The 17112-nt window shown below is 51.3% G+C and overlaps 8 non-coding genes across 8 annotated transcripts; all 8 read right to left on the bottom strand.

The window, feature by feature from the left end:
• Positions 1-1826: 1826 nt before the first annotated feature.
• On the bottom strand, positions 1827-1898 carry TRNAD-GUC (transfer RNA aspartic acid (anticodon GUC)). The gene has a single exon. It is a non-coding gene; the product is annotated as a tRNA-Asp (tRNA).
• A 1396-nt stretch (positions 1899-3294) lies between these two features.
• On the bottom strand, positions 3295-3366 carry TRNAD-GUC (transfer RNA aspartic acid (anticodon GUC)). The gene has a single exon. It is a non-coding gene; the product is annotated as a tRNA-Asp (tRNA).
• Positions 3367-6203: 2837 nt separating this feature from the next.
• On the bottom strand, positions 6204-6275 carry TRNAD-GUC (transfer RNA aspartic acid (anticodon GUC)). The gene has a single exon. It is a non-coding gene; the product is annotated as a tRNA-Asp (tRNA).
• Positions 6276-7672: 1397 nt separating this feature from the next.
• On the bottom strand, positions 7673-7744 carry TRNAD-GUC (transfer RNA aspartic acid (anticodon GUC)). Its single transcript has one exon. It is a non-coding gene; the product is annotated as a tRNA-Asp (tRNA).
• A 2838-nt stretch (positions 7745-10582) lies between these two features.
• On the bottom strand, positions 10583-10654 carry TRNAD-GUC (transfer RNA aspartic acid (anticodon GUC)). Its single transcript has one exon. It is a non-coding gene; the product is annotated as a tRNA-Asp (tRNA).
• A 1396-nt stretch (positions 10655-12050) lies between these two features.
• TRNAD-GUC (transfer RNA aspartic acid (anticodon GUC)) lies at positions 12051-12122 on the bottom strand. The gene has a single exon. It is a non-coding gene; the product is annotated as a tRNA-Asp (tRNA).
• A 1397-nt stretch (positions 12123-13519) lies between these two features.
• On the bottom strand, positions 13520-13591 carry TRNAD-GUC (transfer RNA aspartic acid (anticodon GUC)). Its single transcript has one exon. It is a non-coding gene; the product is annotated as a tRNA-Asp (tRNA).
• Positions 13592-14987: 1396 nt separating this feature from the next.
• TRNAD-GUC (transfer RNA aspartic acid (anticodon GUC)) lies at positions 14988-15059 on the bottom strand. Its single transcript has one exon. It is a non-coding gene; the product is annotated as a tRNA-Asp (tRNA).
• Between the last annotated feature and the right edge of the window lie 2053 nt (positions 15060-17112).

The raw sequence follows: 17112 nt of genomic DNA, 5'->3' as shown, positions 1-17112 counted from the left end.
AGGTTAATGATGGGATTAGAGCTAGGGTTAGATGCAGGGAAAGAGTGAGAGTTATAATTAGGGATAAAGCTAACAGGTGATCATTACTCGTCATGTAACATGATACAAAGGGTCAGAAGAGGAACTGATTCAGGGTTACAATTTGGACTTCGCAGACAACAGGAGCACTAAATGGTGCTGAGGGGGACTCAATAAAGTGGACCGGCCGCCTAATGTAAGCAATTGTGCACAAATATTGTACGATGACTAGCGTTGCCGGTGCTTTTTTCTTAAAGAGTCAGTTCTTGGCACCCATTCCCTACTTGACTCAGCCTAATCTTCAAGAATATTTGTCAAGAACTAAAAAAAATCCAGAAGAGGTTTAACCTCCCCGTCGGGGAATGGTCTCCCGCGTGACAGGCGGGGATACTGACCACTATACTAACGAGGAGACGTGAGGGAATGAAATGAACAGCTGCTGATGTCTGCACAGCATCCAGCGACCACCTAGCTGGCCTAGGGGGTCTCATTTTCCCCCGTCAAACGGCTTGCCCGATCTAAGGCTAATTTCTTTCTTTTTATCGGCACCAGGCTTAAAACTCAGTTTAAGGCGATAGTTCCGGGCTATGTTTGACTCCAGAGTTGAATCTGTCATCCCGCATTTCCTCAGCAAATCAAGCTACCCATCTCAAGTCTCATGAGCTGAGGACGGCAAAGTCCCTGTGGGCTTAGGACAGTCAAAGAAACCCCTGGGCTGCATGCTAAGCCCCTTTTCGGCTTCACTTTCCGAATCCTGCCCTAGCTTGCGATTAGTTTTTTTCTCACTTCTTGCCCCCATCTCCCACCTTGCCTCATGGTCTCCCCTCCTCTGCGCACCTGACAGTTTGCCTGCCCTTCCACTGCCTGTCTCCAGACTTTCCAAGGAGAAAAGGCAAAGCACTAAAGCGGGCCGGGCAACGGGTCAAGTTCCGCTTTCAGCGACTAGCAGGGAGGTAGCGTGGCCGAGCGGTCTAAGGCGCTGGATTAAGGCTCCAGTCTCTTCGGAGGCGTGGGTTCAAATCCCACCGCTGCCACTTTTCCTGGCCTTGCATTTTAAAGAAGAACGTAACGTTGACCTCTTCCTTCATTAGTGCCACCTCTGTCGCAATGAGCAAGCGGATGGTATGCCACACCCTGCAGGAAAAAGGTTTCGCTTCTGACGTCTTGCTTTTCTGGACATCCAGTCTCAAGTTTCCCATCTGGAACGGCGCTCCCTGCTGCTTTGTGAAGGCTTGCTGCAAGAGCCTTCGAAACCCAGGAGCTCTTGCGTTGAGCTGTGACGCGTCCTGGGAAGACCTCCCGTTGCAGCGGAATGAGCCCCACTTCCAGGGCGTGCTGGTAGCAAATTTCCCACAGCCCACAGGGAGCAAACGATCCCAGGTGTGATGTATCACCAGGAGAGGCTGAGATGAGAGTAGGGGTTCACGCGTGTGCCCGGACCGAGGTTAATGATGGGATTAGAGCTAGGGTTAGATGCAGGGAAAGAGTGAGAGTTATAATTAGGGATAAAGCTAACAGGTGATCATTACTCGTCATGTAACATGATACAAAGGGTCAGAAGAGGAACTGATTCAGGGTTACAATTTGGACTTCGCAGACAACAGGAGCACTAAATGGTGCTGAGGGGGACTCAATAAAGTGGACCGGCCGCCTAATGTAAGCAATTGTGCACAAATATTGTACGATGACTAGCGTTGCCGGTGCTTTTTTCTTAAAGAGTCAGTTCTTGGCACCCATTCCCTACTTGACTCAGCCTAATCTTCAAGAATATTTGTCAAGAACTAAAAAAAATCCAGAAAAGGTTTAACCTCCCCGTCGGGGAATTGAACCCCGGTCTCCCGCGTGACAGGCGGGGATACTGACCACTATACTAACGAGGAGACGTGAGGGCACGAAATGAACAGCTGCTGATGTCTGCACAGCATCCAGCGACCACCTAGATGGCCTAGGGGGTCTCATTTTCCCCCGTCAAACGGCTTGCCCGATCTAAGGCTAATTTCTTTCTTTTTATCGGCACCAGGCTTAAAACTCAGTTTAAGGCGATAGTTCCGGGCTATGTTTGACTCCAGAGTTGAATCTGTCATCCCGCATTTCCTCAGCAAATCAAGCTACCCATCTCAAGTCTCATGAGCTGAGGACGGCAAAGTCCCTGTGGGCTTAGGACAGTCAAAGAAACCCCTGGGCTGCATGCTAAGCCCCTTTTCGGCTTCACTTTCCGAATCCTGCCCTAGCTTGCGATTAGTTTTTTTCTCACTTCTTGCCCCCATCTCCCACCTTGCCTCATGGTCTCCCCTCCTCTGCGCACCTGACAGTTTGCCTGCCCTTCCACTGCCTGTCTCCAGACTTTCCAAGGAGAAAAGGCAAAGCACTAAAGCGGGCCGGGCAACGGGTCAAGTTCCGCTTTCGGCGACTAGCAGGGAGGTAGCGTGGCCGAGCGGTCTAAGGCGCTGGATTAAGGCTCCAGTCTCTTCGGAGGCGTGGGTTCAAATCCCACCGCTGCCACTTTTCCTGGCCTTGCATTTTAAAGAAGAACGTAACGTTGACCTCTTCCTTCATTAGTGCCACCTCTGTCGCAATGAGCAAGCGGATGGTATGCCACACCCTGCAGGAAAAAGGTTTCGCTTCTGACGTCTTGCTTTTCTGGACATCCAGTCTCAAGTTTCCCATCTGGAACGGCGCTCCCTGCTGCTTTGTGAAGGCTTGCTGCAAGAGCCTTCGAAACCCAGGAGCTCTTGCGTTGAGCTGTGACGCGTCCTGGGAAGACCTCCCGTTGCAGCGGAATGAGCCCCACTTCCAGGGCGTGCTGGTAGCAAATTTCCCACAGCCCACAGGGAGCAAACGATCCCAGGTGTGATGTATCACCAGGAGAGGCTGAGATGAGAGTAAGGGTTCACGCGTGTGCCCGGACCGAGGTTAATGATGGGATTAGAGCTAGGGTTAGATGCAGGGAAAGAGTGAGAGTTATAATTAGGGATAAAGCTAACAGGTGATCATTACTCGTCATGTAACATGATACAAAGGGTCAGAAGAGGAACTGATTCAGGGTTACAATTTGGACTTCGCAGACAACAGGAGCACTAAATGGTGCTGAGGGGGACTCAATAAAGTGGACCGGCCGCCTAATGTAAGCAATTGTGCACAAATATTGCACGATGACTAGCGTTGCCGGTGCTTTTTTCTTAAAGAGTCAGTTCTTGGCACCCATTCCCTACTTGACTCAGCCTAATCTTCAAGAATATTTGTCAAGAACTAAAAAAAATCCAGAAGAGGTTTAACCTCCCCGTCGGGGAATTGAACCCCGGTCTCCCGCGTGACAGGCGGGGATACTGACCACTATACTAACGAGGAGACGTGAGGGCATGAAATGAACAGCTGCTGATGTCTGCACAGCATCCAGCGACCACCTAGCTGGCCTAGGGGGTCTCATTTTCCCCCGTCAAACGGCTTGCCCGATCTAAGGCTAATTTCTTTCTTTTTATCGGCACCAGGCTTAAAACTCAGTTTAAGGCGATAGTTCCGGGCTATGTTTGACTCCAGAGTTGAATCTGTCATCCCGCATTTCCTCAGCAAATCAAGCTACCCATCTCAAGTCTCATGAGCTGAGGACGGCAAAGTCCCTGTGGGCTTAGGACAGTCAAAGAAACCCCTGGGCTGCATGCTAAGCCCCTTTTCGGCTTCACTTTCCGAATCCTGCCCTAGCTTGCGATTAGTTTTTTTCTCACTTCTTGCCCCCATCTCCCACCTTGCCTCATGGTCTCCCCTCCTCTGCGCACCTGACAGTTTGCCTGCCCTTCCACTGCCTGTCTCCAGACTTTCCAAGGAGAAAAGGCAAAGCACTAAAGCGGGCCGGGCAACGGGTCAAGTTCCGCTTTCGGCAACTAGCAGGGAGGTAGCGTGGCCGAGCGGTCTAAGGCGCTGGATTAAGGCTCCAGTCTCTTCGGAGGCGTGGGTTCAAATCCCACCGCTGCCACTTTTCCTGGCCTTGCATTTTAAAGAAGAACGTAACGTTGACCTCTTCCTTCATTAGTGCCACCTCTGTCGCAATGAGCAAGCGGATGGTATGCCACACCCTGCAGGAAAAAGGTTTCGCTTCTGACGTCTTGCTTTTCTGGACATCCAGTCTCAAGTTTCCCATCTGGAACGGCGCTCCCTGCTGCTTTGTGAAGGCTTGCTGCAAGAGCCTTCGAAACCCAGGAGCTCTTGCGTTGAGCTGTGACGCGTCCTGGGAAGACCTCCCGTTGCAGCGGAATGAGCCCCACTTCCAGGGCGTGCTGGTAGCAAATTTCCCACAGCCCACAGGGAGCAAACGATCCCAGGTGTGATGTATCACCAGGAGAGGCTGAGATGAGAGTAAGGGTTCACGCGTGTGCCCGGACCGAGGTTAATGATGGGATTAGAGCTAGGGTTAGATGCAGGGAAAGAGTGAGAGTTATAATTAGGGATAAAGCTAACAGGTGATCATTACTCGTCATGTAACATGATACAAAGGGTCAGAAGAGGAACTGATTCAGGGTTACAATTTGGACTTCGCAGACAACAGGAGCACTAAATGGTGCTGAGGGGGACTCAATAAAGTGGACCGGCCGCCTAATGTAAGCAATTGTGCACAAATATTGTACGATGACTAGCGTTGCCGGTGCTTTTTTCTTAAAGAGTCAGTTCTTGGCACCCATTCCCTACTTGACTCAGCCTAATCTTCAAGAATATTTGTCAAGAACTAAAAAAAATCCAGAAGAACCCCGGTCTCCCGGGTGACAGGCGGGGATACTGACCACTATACTAACGAGGAGACGTGAGGGCATGAAATGAACAGCTGCTGATGTCTGCACAGCATCCAGCGACCACCTAGCTGGCCTAGGGGGTCTCATTTTCCCCCGTCAAACGGCTTGCCCGATCTAAGGCTAATTTCTTTCTTTTTATCGGCACCAGGCTTAAAACTCAGTTTAAGGCGATAGTTCCGGGCTATGTTTGACTCCAGAGTTGAATCTGTCATCCCGCATTTCCTCAGCAAATCAAGCTACCCATCTCAAGTCTCATGAGCTGAGGACGGCAAAGTCCCTGTGGGCTTAGGACAGTCAAAGAAACCCCTGGGCTGCATGCTAAGCCCCTTTTCGGCTTCACTTTCCGAATCCTGCCCTAGCTTGCGATTAGTTTTTTTCTCACTTCTTGCCCCCATCTCCCACCTTGCCTCATGGTCTCCCCTCCTCTGCGCACCTGACAGTTTGCCTGCCCTTCCACTGCCTGTCTCCAGACTTTCCAAGGAGAAAAGGCAAAGCACTAAAGCGGGCCGGGCAACGGGTCAAGTTCCGCTTTCGGCGACTAGCAGGGAGGTAGCGTGGCCGAGCGGTCTAAGGCGCTGGATTAAGGCTCCAGTCTCTTCGGAGGCGTGGGTTCAAATCCCACCGCTGCCACTTTTCCTGGCCTTGCATTTTAAAGAAGAACGTAACGTTGACCTCTTCCTTCATTAGTGCCACCTCTGTCGCAATGAGCAAGCGGATGGTATGCCACACCCTGCAGGAAAAAGGTTTCGCTTCTGACGTCTTGCTTTTCTGGACATCCAGTCTCAAGTTTCCCATCTGGAACGGCGCTCCCTGCTGCTTTGTGAAGGCTTGCTGCAAGAGCCTTCGAAACCCAGGAGCTCTTGCGTTGAGCTGTGACGCGTCCTGGGAAGACCTCCCGTTGCAGCGGAATGAGCCCCACTTCCAGGGCGTGCTGGTAGCAAATTTCCCACAGCCCACAGGGAGCAAACGATCCCAGGTGTGATGTATCACCAGGAGAGGCTGAGATGAGAGTAGGGGTTCACGCGTGTGCCCGGACCGAGGTTAATGATGGGATTAGAGCTAGGGTTAGATGCAGGGAAAGAGTGAGAGTTATAATTAGGGATAAAGCTAACAGGTGATCATTACTCGTCATGTAACATGATACAAAGGGTCAGAAGAGGAACTGATTCAGGGTTACAATTTGGACTTCGCAGACAACAGGAGCACTAAATGGTGCTGAGGGGGACTCAATAAAGTGGACCGGCCGCCTAATGTAAGCAATTGTGCACAAATATTGTACGATGACTAGCGTTGCCGGTGCTTTTTTCTTAAAGAGTCAGTTCTTGGCACCCATTCCCTACTTGACTCAGCCTAATCTTCAAGAATATTTGTCAAGAACTAAAAAAAATCCAGAAAAGGTTTAACCTCCCCGTCGGGGAATTGAACCCCGGTCTCCCGCGTGACAGGCGGGGATACTGACCACTATACTAACGAGGAGACGTGAGGGCATGAAATGAACAGCTGCTGATGTCTGCACAGCATCCAGCGACCACCTAGCTGGCCTAGGGGGGTCTCATTTTCCCCCGTCAAACGGCTTGCCCGATCTAAGGCTAATTTCTTTCTTTTTATCGGCACCAGGCTTAAAACTCAGTTTAAGGCGATAGTTCCGGGCTATGTTTGACTCCAGAGTTGAATCTGTCATCCCGCATTTCCTCAGCAAATCAAGCTACCCATCTCAAGTCTCATGAGCTGAGGACGGCAAAGTCCCTGTGGGCTTAGGACAGTCAAAGAAACCCCTGGGCTGCATGCTAAGCCCCTTTTCGGCTTCACTTTCCGAATCCTGCCCTAGCTTGCGATTAGTTTTTTTCTCACTTCTTGCCCCCATCTCCCACCTTGCCTCATGGTCTCCCCTCCTCTGCGCACCTGACAGTTTGCCTGCCCTTCCACTGCCTGTCTCCAGACTTTCCAAGGAGAAAAGGCAAAGCACTAAAGCGGGCCGGGCAACGGGTCAAGTTCCGCTTTCGGCGACTAGCAGGGAGGTAGCGTGGCCGAGCGGTCTAAGGCGCTGGATTAAGGCTCCAGTCTCTTCGGAGGCGTGGGTTCAAATCCCACCGCTGCCACTTTTCCTGGCCTTGCATTTTAAAGAAGAACGTAACGTTGACCTCTTCCTTCATTAGTGCCACCTCTGTCGCAATGAGCAAGCGGATGGTATGCCACACCCTGCAGGAAAAAGGTTTCGCTTCTGACGTCTTGCTTTTCTGGACATCCAGTCTCAAGTTTCCCATCTGGAACGGCGCTCCCTGCTGCTTTGTGAAGGCTTGCTGCAAGAGCCTTCGAAACCCAGGAGCTCTTGCGTTGAGCTGTGACGCGTCCTGGGAAGACCTCCCGTTGCAGCGGAATGAGCCCCACTTCCAGGGCGTGCTGGTAGCAAATTTCCCACAGCCCACAGGGAGCAAACGATCCCAGGTGTGATGTATCACCAGGAGAGGCTGAGATGAGAGTAGGGGTTCACGCGTGTGCCCGGACCGAGGTTAATGATGGGATTAGAGCTAGGGTTAGATGCAGGGAAAGAGTGAGAGTTATAATTAGGGATAAAGCTAACAGGTGATCATTACTCGTCATGTAACATGATACAAAGGGTCAGAAGAGGAACTGATTCAGGGTTACAATTTGGACTTCGCAGACAACAGGAGCACTAAATGGTGCTGAGGGGGACTCAATAAAGTGGACCGGCCGCCTAATGTAAGCAATTGTGCACAAATATTGTACGATGACTAGCGTTGCCGGTGCTTTTTTCTTAAAGAGTCAGTTCTTGGCACCCATTCCCTACTTGACTCAGCCTAATCTTCAAGAATATTTGTCAAGAACTAAAAAAAATCCAGAAAAGGTTTAACCTCCCCGTCGGGGAATTGAACCCCGGTCTCCCGCGTGACAGGCGGGGATACTGACCACTATACTAACGAGGAGACGTGAGGGCATGAAATGAACAGCTGCTGATGTCTGCACAGCATCCAGCGACCACCTAGCTGGCCTAGGGGGGTCTCATTTTCCCCCGTCAAACGGCTTGCCCGATCTAAGGCTAATTTCTTTCTTTTTATCGGCACCAGGCTTAAAACTCAGTTTAAGGCGATAGTTCCGGGCTATGTTTGACTCCAGAGTTGAATCTGTCATCCCGCATTTCCTCAGCAAATCAAGCTACCCATCTCAAGTCTCATGAGCTGAGGACGGCAAAGTCCCTGTGGGCTTAGGACAGTCAAAGAAACCCCTGGGCTGCATGCTAAGCCCCTTTTCGGCTTCACTTTCCAAATCCTGCCCTAGCTTGCGATTAGTTTTTTTCTCACTTCTTGCCCCCATCTCCCACCTTGCCTCATGGTCTCCCCTCCTCTGCGCACCTGACAGTTTGCCTGCCCTTCCACTGCCTGTCTCCAGACTTTCCAAGGAGAAAAGGCAAAGCACTAAAGCGGGCCGGGCAACGGGTCAAGTTCCGCTTTCGGCAACTAGTAGGGAGGTAGCGTGGCCGAGCGGTATAAGGCGCTGGATTAAGGCTCCAGTCTCTTCGGAGGCGTGGGTTCAAATCCCACCGCTGCCACTTTTCCTGGCCTTGCATTTTAAAGAAGAACGTAACGTTGACCTCTTCCTTCATTAGTGCCACCTCTGTCGCAATGAGCAAGCGGATGGTATGCCACACCCTGCAGGAAAAAGGTTTCGTTTCTGACGTCTTGCTTTTCTGGACATCCAGTCTCAAGTTTCCCATCTGGAACGGCGCTCCCTGCTGCTTTGTGAAGGCTTGCTGCAAGAGCCTTCGAAACCCAGGAGCTCTTGCGTTGAGCTGTGACGCGTCCTGGGAAGACCTCCCGTTGCAGCGGAATGAGCCCCACTTCCAGGGCGTGCTGGTAGCAAATTTCCCACAGCCCACAGGGAGCAAACGATCCCAGGTGTGATGTATCACCAGGAGAGGCTGAGATGAGAGTAGGGGTTCACGCGTGTGCCCGGACCGAGGTTAATGATGGGATTAGAGCTAGGGTTAGATGCAGGGAAAGAGTGAGAGTTATAATTAGGGATAAAGCTAACAGGTGATCATTACTCGTCATGTAACATGATACAAAGGGTCAGAAGAGGAACTGATTCAGGGTTACAATTTGGACTTCGCAGACAACAGGAGCACTAAATGGTGCTGAGGGGGACTCAATAAAGTGGACCGGCCGCCTAATGTAAGCAATTGTGCACAAATATTGTACGATGACTAGCGTTGCCGGTGCTTTTTTCTTAAAGAGTCAGTTCTTGGCACCCATTCCCTACTTGACTCAGCCTAATCTTCAAGAATATTTGTCAAGAACTAAAAAAAATCCAGAAGAACCCCGGTCTCCCGGGTGACAGGCGGGGATACTGACCACTATACTAACGAGGAGACGTGAGGGCATGAAATGAACAGCTGCTGATGTCTGCACAGCATCCAGCGACCACCTAGCTGGCCTAGGGGGTCTCATTTTCCCCCGTCAAACGGCTTGCCCGATCTAAGGCTAATTTCTTTCTTTTTATCGGCACCAGGCTTAAAACTCAGTTTAAGGCGATAGTTCCGGGCTATGTTTGACTCCAGAGTTGAATCTGTCATCCCGCATTTCCTCAGCAAATCAAGCTACCCATCTCAAGTCTCATGAGCTGAGGACGGCAAAGTCCCTGTGGGCTTAGGACAGTCAAAGAAACCCCTGGGCTGCATGCTAAGCCCCTTTTCGGCTTCACTTTCCGAATCCTGCCCTAGCTTGCGATTAGTTTTTTTCTCACTTCTTGCCCCCATCTCCCACCTTGCCTCATGGTCTCCCCTCCTCTGCGCACCTGACAGTTTGCCTGCCCTTCCACTGCCTGTCTCCAGACTTTCCAAGGAGAAAAGGCAAAGCACTAAAGCGGGCCGGGCAACGGGTCAAGTTCCGCTTTCGGCGACTAGCAGGGAGGTAGCGTGGCCGAGCGGTCTAAGGCGCTGGATTAAGGCTCCAGTCTCTTCGGAGGCGTGGGTTCAAATCCCACCGCTGCCACTTTTCCTGGCCTTGCATTTTAAAGAAGAACGTAACGTTGACCTCTTCCTTCATTAGTGCCACCTCTGTCGCAATGAGCAAGCGGATGGTATGCCACACCCTGCAGGAAAAAGGTTTCGCTTCTGACGTCTTGCTTTTCTGGACATCCAGTCTCAAGTTTCCCATCTGGAACGGCGCTCCCTGCTGCTTTGTGAAGGCTTGCTGCAAGAGCCTTCGAAACCCAGGAGCTCTTGCGTTGAGCTGTGACGCGTCCTGGGAAGACCTCCCGTTGCAGCGGAATGAGCCCCACTTCCAGGGCGTGCTGGTAGCAAATTTCCCACAGCCCACAGGGAGCAAACGATCCCAGGTGTGATGTATCACCAGGAGAGGCTGAGATGAGAGTAGGGGTTCACGCGTGTGCCCGGACCGAGGTTAATGATGGGATTAGAGCTAGGGTTAGATGCAGGGAAAGAGTGAGAGTTATAATTAGGGATAAAGCTAACAGGTGATCATTACTCGTCATGTAACATGATACAAAGGGTCAGAAGAGGAACTGATTCAGGGTTACAATTTGGACTTCGCAGACAACAGGAGCACTAAATGGTGCTGAGGGGGACTCAATAAAGTGGACCGGCCGCCTAATGTAAGCAATTGTGCACAAATATTGTACGATGACTAGCGTTGCCGGTGCTTTTTTCTTAAAGAGTCAGTTCTTGGCACCCATTCCCTACTTGACTCAGCCTAATCTTCAAGAATATTTGTCAAGAACTAAAAAAAATCCAGAAGAGGTTTAACCTCCCCGTCGGGGAATTGAACCCCGGTCTCCCGCGTGACAGGCGGGGATACTGACCACTATACTAACGAGGAGACGTGAGGGCATGAAATGAACAGCTGCTGATGTCTGCACAGCATCCAGCGACCACCTAGCTGGCCTAGGGGGTCTCATTTTCCCCCGTCAAACGGCTTGCCCGATCTAAGGCTAATTTCTTTCTTTTTATCGGCACCAGGCTTAAAACTCAGTTTAAGGCGATAGTTCCGGGCTATGTTTGACTCCAGAGTTGAATCTGTCATCCCGCATTTCCTCAGCAAATCAAGCTACCCATCTCAAGTCTCATGAGCTGAGGACGGCAAAGTCCCTGTGGGCTTAGGACAGTCAAAGAAACCCCTGGGCTGCATGCTAAGCCCCTTTTCGGCTTCACTTTCCGAATCCTGCCCTAGCTTGCGATTAGTTTTTTTCTCACTTCTTGCCCCCATCTCCCACCTTGCCTCATGGTCTCCCCTCCTCTGCGCACCTGACAGTTTGCCTGCCCTTCCACTGCCTGTCTCCAGACTTTCCAAGGAGAAAAGGCAAAGCACTAAAGCGGGCCGGGCAACGGGTCAAGTTCCGCTTTCGGTGACTAGCAGGGAGGTAGCGTGGCCGAGCGGTCTAAGGCGCTGGATTAAGGCTCCAGTCTCTTCGGAGGCGTGGGTTCAAATCCCACCGCTGCCACTTTTCCTGGCCTTGCATTTTAAAGAAGAACGTAACGTTGACCTCTTCCTTCATTAGTGCCACCTCTGTCGCAATGAGCAAGCGGATGGTATGCCACACCCTGCAGGAAAAAGGTTTCGCTTCTGACGTCTTGCTTTTCTGGACATCCAGTCTCAAGTTTCCCATCTGGAACGGCGCTCCCTGCTGCTTTGTGAAGGCTTGCTGCAAGAGCCTTCGAAACCCAGGAGCTCTTGCGTTGAGCTGTGACGCGTCCTGGGAAGACCTCCCGTTGCAGCGGAATGAGCCCCACTTCCAGGGCGTGCTGGTAGCAAATTTCCCACAGCCCACAGGGAGCAAACGATCCCAGGTGTGATGTATCACCAGGAGAGGCTGAGATGAGAGTAGGGGTTCACGCGTGTGCCCGGACCGAGGTTAATGATGGGATTAGAGCTAGGGTTAGATGCAGGGAAAGAGTGAGAGTTATAATTAGGGATAAAGCTAACAGGTGATCATTACTCGTCATGTAACATGATACAAAGGGTCAGAAGAGGAACTGATTCAGGGTTACAATTTGGACTTCGCAGACAACAGGAGCACTAAATGGTGCTGAGGGGGACTCAATAAAGTGGACCGGCCGCCTAATGTAAGCAATTGTGCACAAATATTGTACGATGACTAGCGTTGCCGGTGCTTTTTTCTTAAAGAGTCAGTTCTTGGCACCCATTCCCTACTTGACTCAGCCTAATCTTCAAGAATATTTGTCAAGAACTAAAAAAAATCCAGAAAAGGTTTAACCTCCCCGTCGGGGAATTGAACCCCGGTCTCCCGCGTGACAGGCGGGGATACTGACCACTATACTAACGAGGAGACGTGAGGGCATGAAATGAACAGCTGCTGATGTCTGCACAGCATCCAGCGACCACCTAGCTGGCCTAGGGGGGTCTCATTTTCCCCCGTCAAACGGCTTGCCCGATCTAAGGCTAATTTCTTTCTTTTTATCGGCACCAGGCTTAAAACTCAGTTTAAGGCGATAGTTCCGGGCTATGTTTGACTCCAGAGTTGAATCTGTCATCCCGCATTTCCTCAGCAAATCAAGCTACCCATCTCAAGTCTCATGAGCTGAGGACGGCAAAGTCCCTGTGGGCTTAGGACAGTCAAAGAAACCCCTGGGCTGCATGCTAAGCCCCTTTTCGGCTTCACTTTCCAAATCCTGCCCTAGCTTGCGATTAGTTTTTTTCTCACTTCTTGCCCCCATCTCCCACCTTGCCTCATGGTCTCCCCTCCTCTGCGCACCTGACAGTTTGCCTGCCCTTCCACTGCCTGTCTCCAGACTTTCCAAGGAGAAAAGGCAAAGCACTAAAGCGGGCCGGGCAACGGGTCAAGTTCCGCTTTCGGCAACTAGTAGGGAGGTAGCGTGGCCGAGCGGTATAAGGCGCTGGATTAAGGCTCCAGTCTCTTCGGAGGCGTGGGTTCAAATCCCACCGCTGCCACTTTTCCTGGCCTTGCATTTTAAAGAAGAACGTAACGTTGACCTCTTCCTTCATTAGTGCCACCTCTGTCGCAATGAGCAAGCGGATGGTATGCCACACCCTGCAGGAAAAAGGTTTCGTTTCTGACGTCTTGCTTTTCTGGACATCCAGTCTCAAGTTTCCCATCTGGAACGGCGCTCCCTGCTGCTTTGTGAAGGCTTGCTGCAAGAGCCTTCGAAACCCAGGAGCTCTTGCGTTGAGCTGTGACGCGTCCTGGGAAGACCTCCCGTTGCAGCGGAATGAGCCCCACTTCCAGGGCGTGCTGGTAGCAAATTTCCCACAGCCCACAGGGAGCAAACGATCCCAGGTGTGATGTATCACCAGGAGAGGCTGAGATGAGAGTAGGGGTTCACGCGTGTGCCCGGACCGAGGTTAATGATGGGATTAGAGCTAGGGTTAGATGCAGGGAAAGAGTGAGAGTTATAATTAGGGATAAAGCTAACAGGTGATCATTACTCGTCATGTAACATGATACAAAGGGTCAGAAGAGGAACTGATTCAGGGTTACAATTTGGACTTCGCAGACAACAGGAGCACTAAATGGTGCTGAGGGGGACTCAATAAAGTGGACCGGCCGCCTAATGTAAGCAATTGTGCACAAATATTGTACGATGACTAGCGTTGCCGGTGCTTTTTTCTTAAAGAGTCAGTTCTTGGCACCCATTCCCTACTTGACTCAGCCTAATCTTCAAGAATATTTGTCAAGAACTAAAAAAAATCCAGAAAAGGTTTAACCTCCCCGTCGGGGAATTGAACCCCGGTCTCCCGCTTGACAGGCGGGGATACTGACCACTATACTAACGAGGAGACGTGAGGGCACGAAATGAACAGCTGCTGATGTCTGCACAGCATCCAGCGACCACCTAGATGGCCTAGGGGGTCTCATTTTCCCCCGTCAAACGGCTTGCCCGATCTAAGGCTAATTTCTTTCTTTTTATCGGCACCAGGCTTAAAACTCAGTTTAAGGCGATAGTTCCGGGCTATGTTTGACTCCAGAGTTGAATCTGTCATCCCGCATTTCCTCAGCAAATCAAGCTACCCATCTCAAGTCTCATGAGCTGAGGACGGCAAAGTCCCTGTGGGCTTAGGACAGTCAAAGAAACCCCTGGGCTGCATGCTAAGCCCCTTTTCGGCTTCACTTTCCGAATCCTGCCCTAGCTTGCGATTAGTTTTTTTCTCACTTCTTGCCCCCATCTCCCACCTTGCCTCATGGTCTCCCCTCCTCTGCGCACCTGACAGTTTGCCTGCCCTTCCACTGCCTGTCTCCAGACTTTCCAAGGAGAAAAGGCAAAGCACTAAAGCGGGCCGGGCAACGGGTCAAGTTCCGCTTTCGGCGACTAGCAGGGAGGTAGCGTGGCCGAGCGGTCTAAGGCGCTGGATTAAGGCTCCAGTCTCTTCGGAGGCGTGGGTTCAAATCCCACCGCTGCCACTTTTCCTGGCCTTGCATTTTAAAGAAGAACGTAACGTTGACCTCTTCCTTCATTAGTGCCACCTCTGTCGCAATGAGCAAGCGGATGGTATGCCACACCCTGCAGGAAAAAGGTTTCGCTTCTGACGTCTTGCTTTTCTGGACATCCAGTCTCAAGTTTCCCATCTGGAACGGCGCTCCCTGCTGCTTTGTGAAGGCTTGCTGCAAGAGCCTTCGAAACCCAGGAGCTCTTGCGTTGAGCTGTGACGCGTCCTGGGAAGACCTCCCGTTGCAGCGGAATGAGCCCCACTTCCAGGGCGTGCTGGTAGCAAATTTCCCACAGCCCACAGGGAGCAAACGATCCCAGGTGTGATGTATCACCAGGAGAGGCTGAGATGAGAGTAAGGGTTCACGCGTGTGCCCGGACCGAGGTTAATGATGGGATTAGAGCTAGGGTTAGATGCAGGGAAAGAGTGAGAGTTATAATTAGGGATAAAGCTAACAGGTGATCATTACTCGTCATGTAACATGATACAAAGGGTCAGAAGAGGAACTGATTCAGGGTTACAATTTGGACTTCGCAGACAACAGGAGCACTAAATGGTGCTGAGGGGGACTCAATAAAGTGGACCGGCCGCCTAATGTAAGCAATTGTGCACAAATATTGTACGATGACTAGCGTTGCCGGTGCTTTTTTCTTAAAGAGTCAGTTCTTGGCACCCATTCCCTACTTGACTCAGCCTAATCTTCAAGAATATTTGTCAAGAACTAAAAAAAATCCAGAAAAGGTTTAACCTCCCCGTCGGGGAATTGAACCCCGGTCTCCCGCGTGACAGGCGGGGATACTGACCACTATACTAACGAGGAGACGTGAGGGCACGAAATGAACAGCTGCTGATGTCTGCACAGCATCCAGCGACCACCTAGATGGCCTAGGGGGTCTCATTTTCCCCCGTCAAACGGCTTGCCCGATCTAAGGCTAATTTCTTTCTTTTTATCGGCACCAGGCTTAAAACTCAGTTTAAGGCGATAGTTCCGGGCTATGTTTGACTCCAGAGTTGAATCTGTCATCCCGCATTTCCTCAGCAAATCAAGCTACCCATCTCAAGTCTCATGAGCTGAGGACGGCAAAGTCCCTGTGGGCTTAGGACAGTCAAAGAAACCCCTGGGCTGCATGCTAAGCCCCTTTTCGGCTTCACTTTCCGAATCCTGCCCTAGCTTGCGATTAGTTTTTTTCTCACTTCTTGCCCCCATCTCCCACCTTGCCTCATGGTCTCCCCTCCTCTGCGCACCTGACAGTTTGCCTGCCCTTCCACTGCCTGTCTCCAGACTTTCCAAGGAGAAAAGGCAAAGCACTAAAGCGGGCCGGGCAACGGGTCAAGTTCCGCTTTCGGCGACTAGCAGGGAGGTAGCGTGGCCGAGCGGTCTAAGGCGCTGGATTAAGGCTCCAGTCTCTTCGGAGGCGTGGGTTCAAATCCCACCGCTGCCACTTTTCCTGGCCTTGCATTTTAAAGAAGAACGTAACGTTGACCTCTTCCTTCATTAGTGCCACCTCTGTCGCAATGAGCAAGCGGATGGTATGCCACACCCTGCAGGAAAAAGGTTTCGCTTCTGACGTCTTGCTTTTCTGGACATCCAGTCTCAAGTTTCCCATCTGGAACGGCGCTCCCTGCTGCTTTGTGAAGGCTTGCTGCAAGAGCCTTCGAAACCCAGGAGCTCTTGCGTTGAGCTGTGACGCGTCCTGGGAAGACCTCCCGTTGCAGCGGAATGAGCCCCACTTCCAGGGCGTGCTGGTAGCAAATTTCCCACAGCCCACAGGGAGCAAACGATCCCAGGTGTGATGTATCACCAGGAGAGGCTGAGATGAGAGTAAGGGTTCACGCGTGTGCCCGGACCGAGGTTAATGATGGGATTAGAGCTAGGGTTAGATGCAGGGAAAGAGTGAGAGTTATAATTAGGGATAAAGCTAACAGGTGATCATTACTCGTCATGTAACATGATACAAAGGGTCAGAAGAGGAACTGATTCAGGGTTACAATTTGGACTTCGCAGACAACAGGAGCACTAAATGGTGCTGAGGGGGACTCAATAAAGTGGACCGGCCGCCTAATGTAAGCAATTGTGCACAAATATTGCACGATGACTAGCGTTGCCGGTGCTTTTTTCTTAAAGAGTCAGTTCTTGGCACCCATTCCCTACTTGACTCAGCCTAATCTTCAAGAATATTTGTCAAGAACTAAAAAAAATCCAGAAGAGGTTTAACCTCCCCGTCGGGGAACCCGGTCTCCCGCGTGACAGGCGGGGATACTGACCACTATACTAACGAGGAGACGTGAGGGCATGAAATGAACAGCTGCTGATGTCTGCACAGCATCCAGCGACCACCTAGCTGGCCTAGGGGGTCTCATTTTCCCCCGTCAAACGGCTTGCCCGATCTAAGGCTAATTTCTTTCTTTTTATCGGCACCAGGCTTAAAACTCAGTTTAAGGCGATAGTTCCGGGCTATGTTTGACTCCAGAGTTGAATCTGTCATCCCGCATTTCCTCAGCAAATCAAGCTACCCATCTCAAGTCTCATGAGCTGAGGACGGCAAAGTCCCTGTGGGCTTAGGACAGTCAAAGAAACCCCTGGGCTGCATGCTAAGCCCCTTTTCGGCTTCACTTTCCAAATCCTGCCCTAGCTTGCGATTAGTTTTTTTCTCACTTCTTGCCCCCATCTCCCACCTTGCCTCATGGTCTCCCCTCCTCTGCGCACCTGACAGTTTGCCTGCCCTTCCACTGCCTGTCTCCAGACTTTCCAAGGAGAAAAGGCAAAGCACTAAAGCGGGCCGGGCAACGGGTCAAGTTCCGCTTTCGGCAACTAGTAGGGAGGTAGCGTGGCCGAGCGGTATAAGGCGCTGGATTAAGGCTCCAGTCTCTTC

This window comes from Ambystoma mexicanum, chromosome 1p (assembly GCF_040938575.1).
Source record: "Ambystoma mexicanum isolate Mex_15411 chromosome 1p, UKY_AmexF1_1, whole genome shotgun sequence".
Lineage (NCBI taxonomy): Eukaryota > Metazoa > Chordata > Amphibia > Caudata > Ambystomatidae > Ambystoma > Ambystoma mexicanum.
This window is presented reverse-complemented; position numbering and strand designations above follow the sequence as displayed.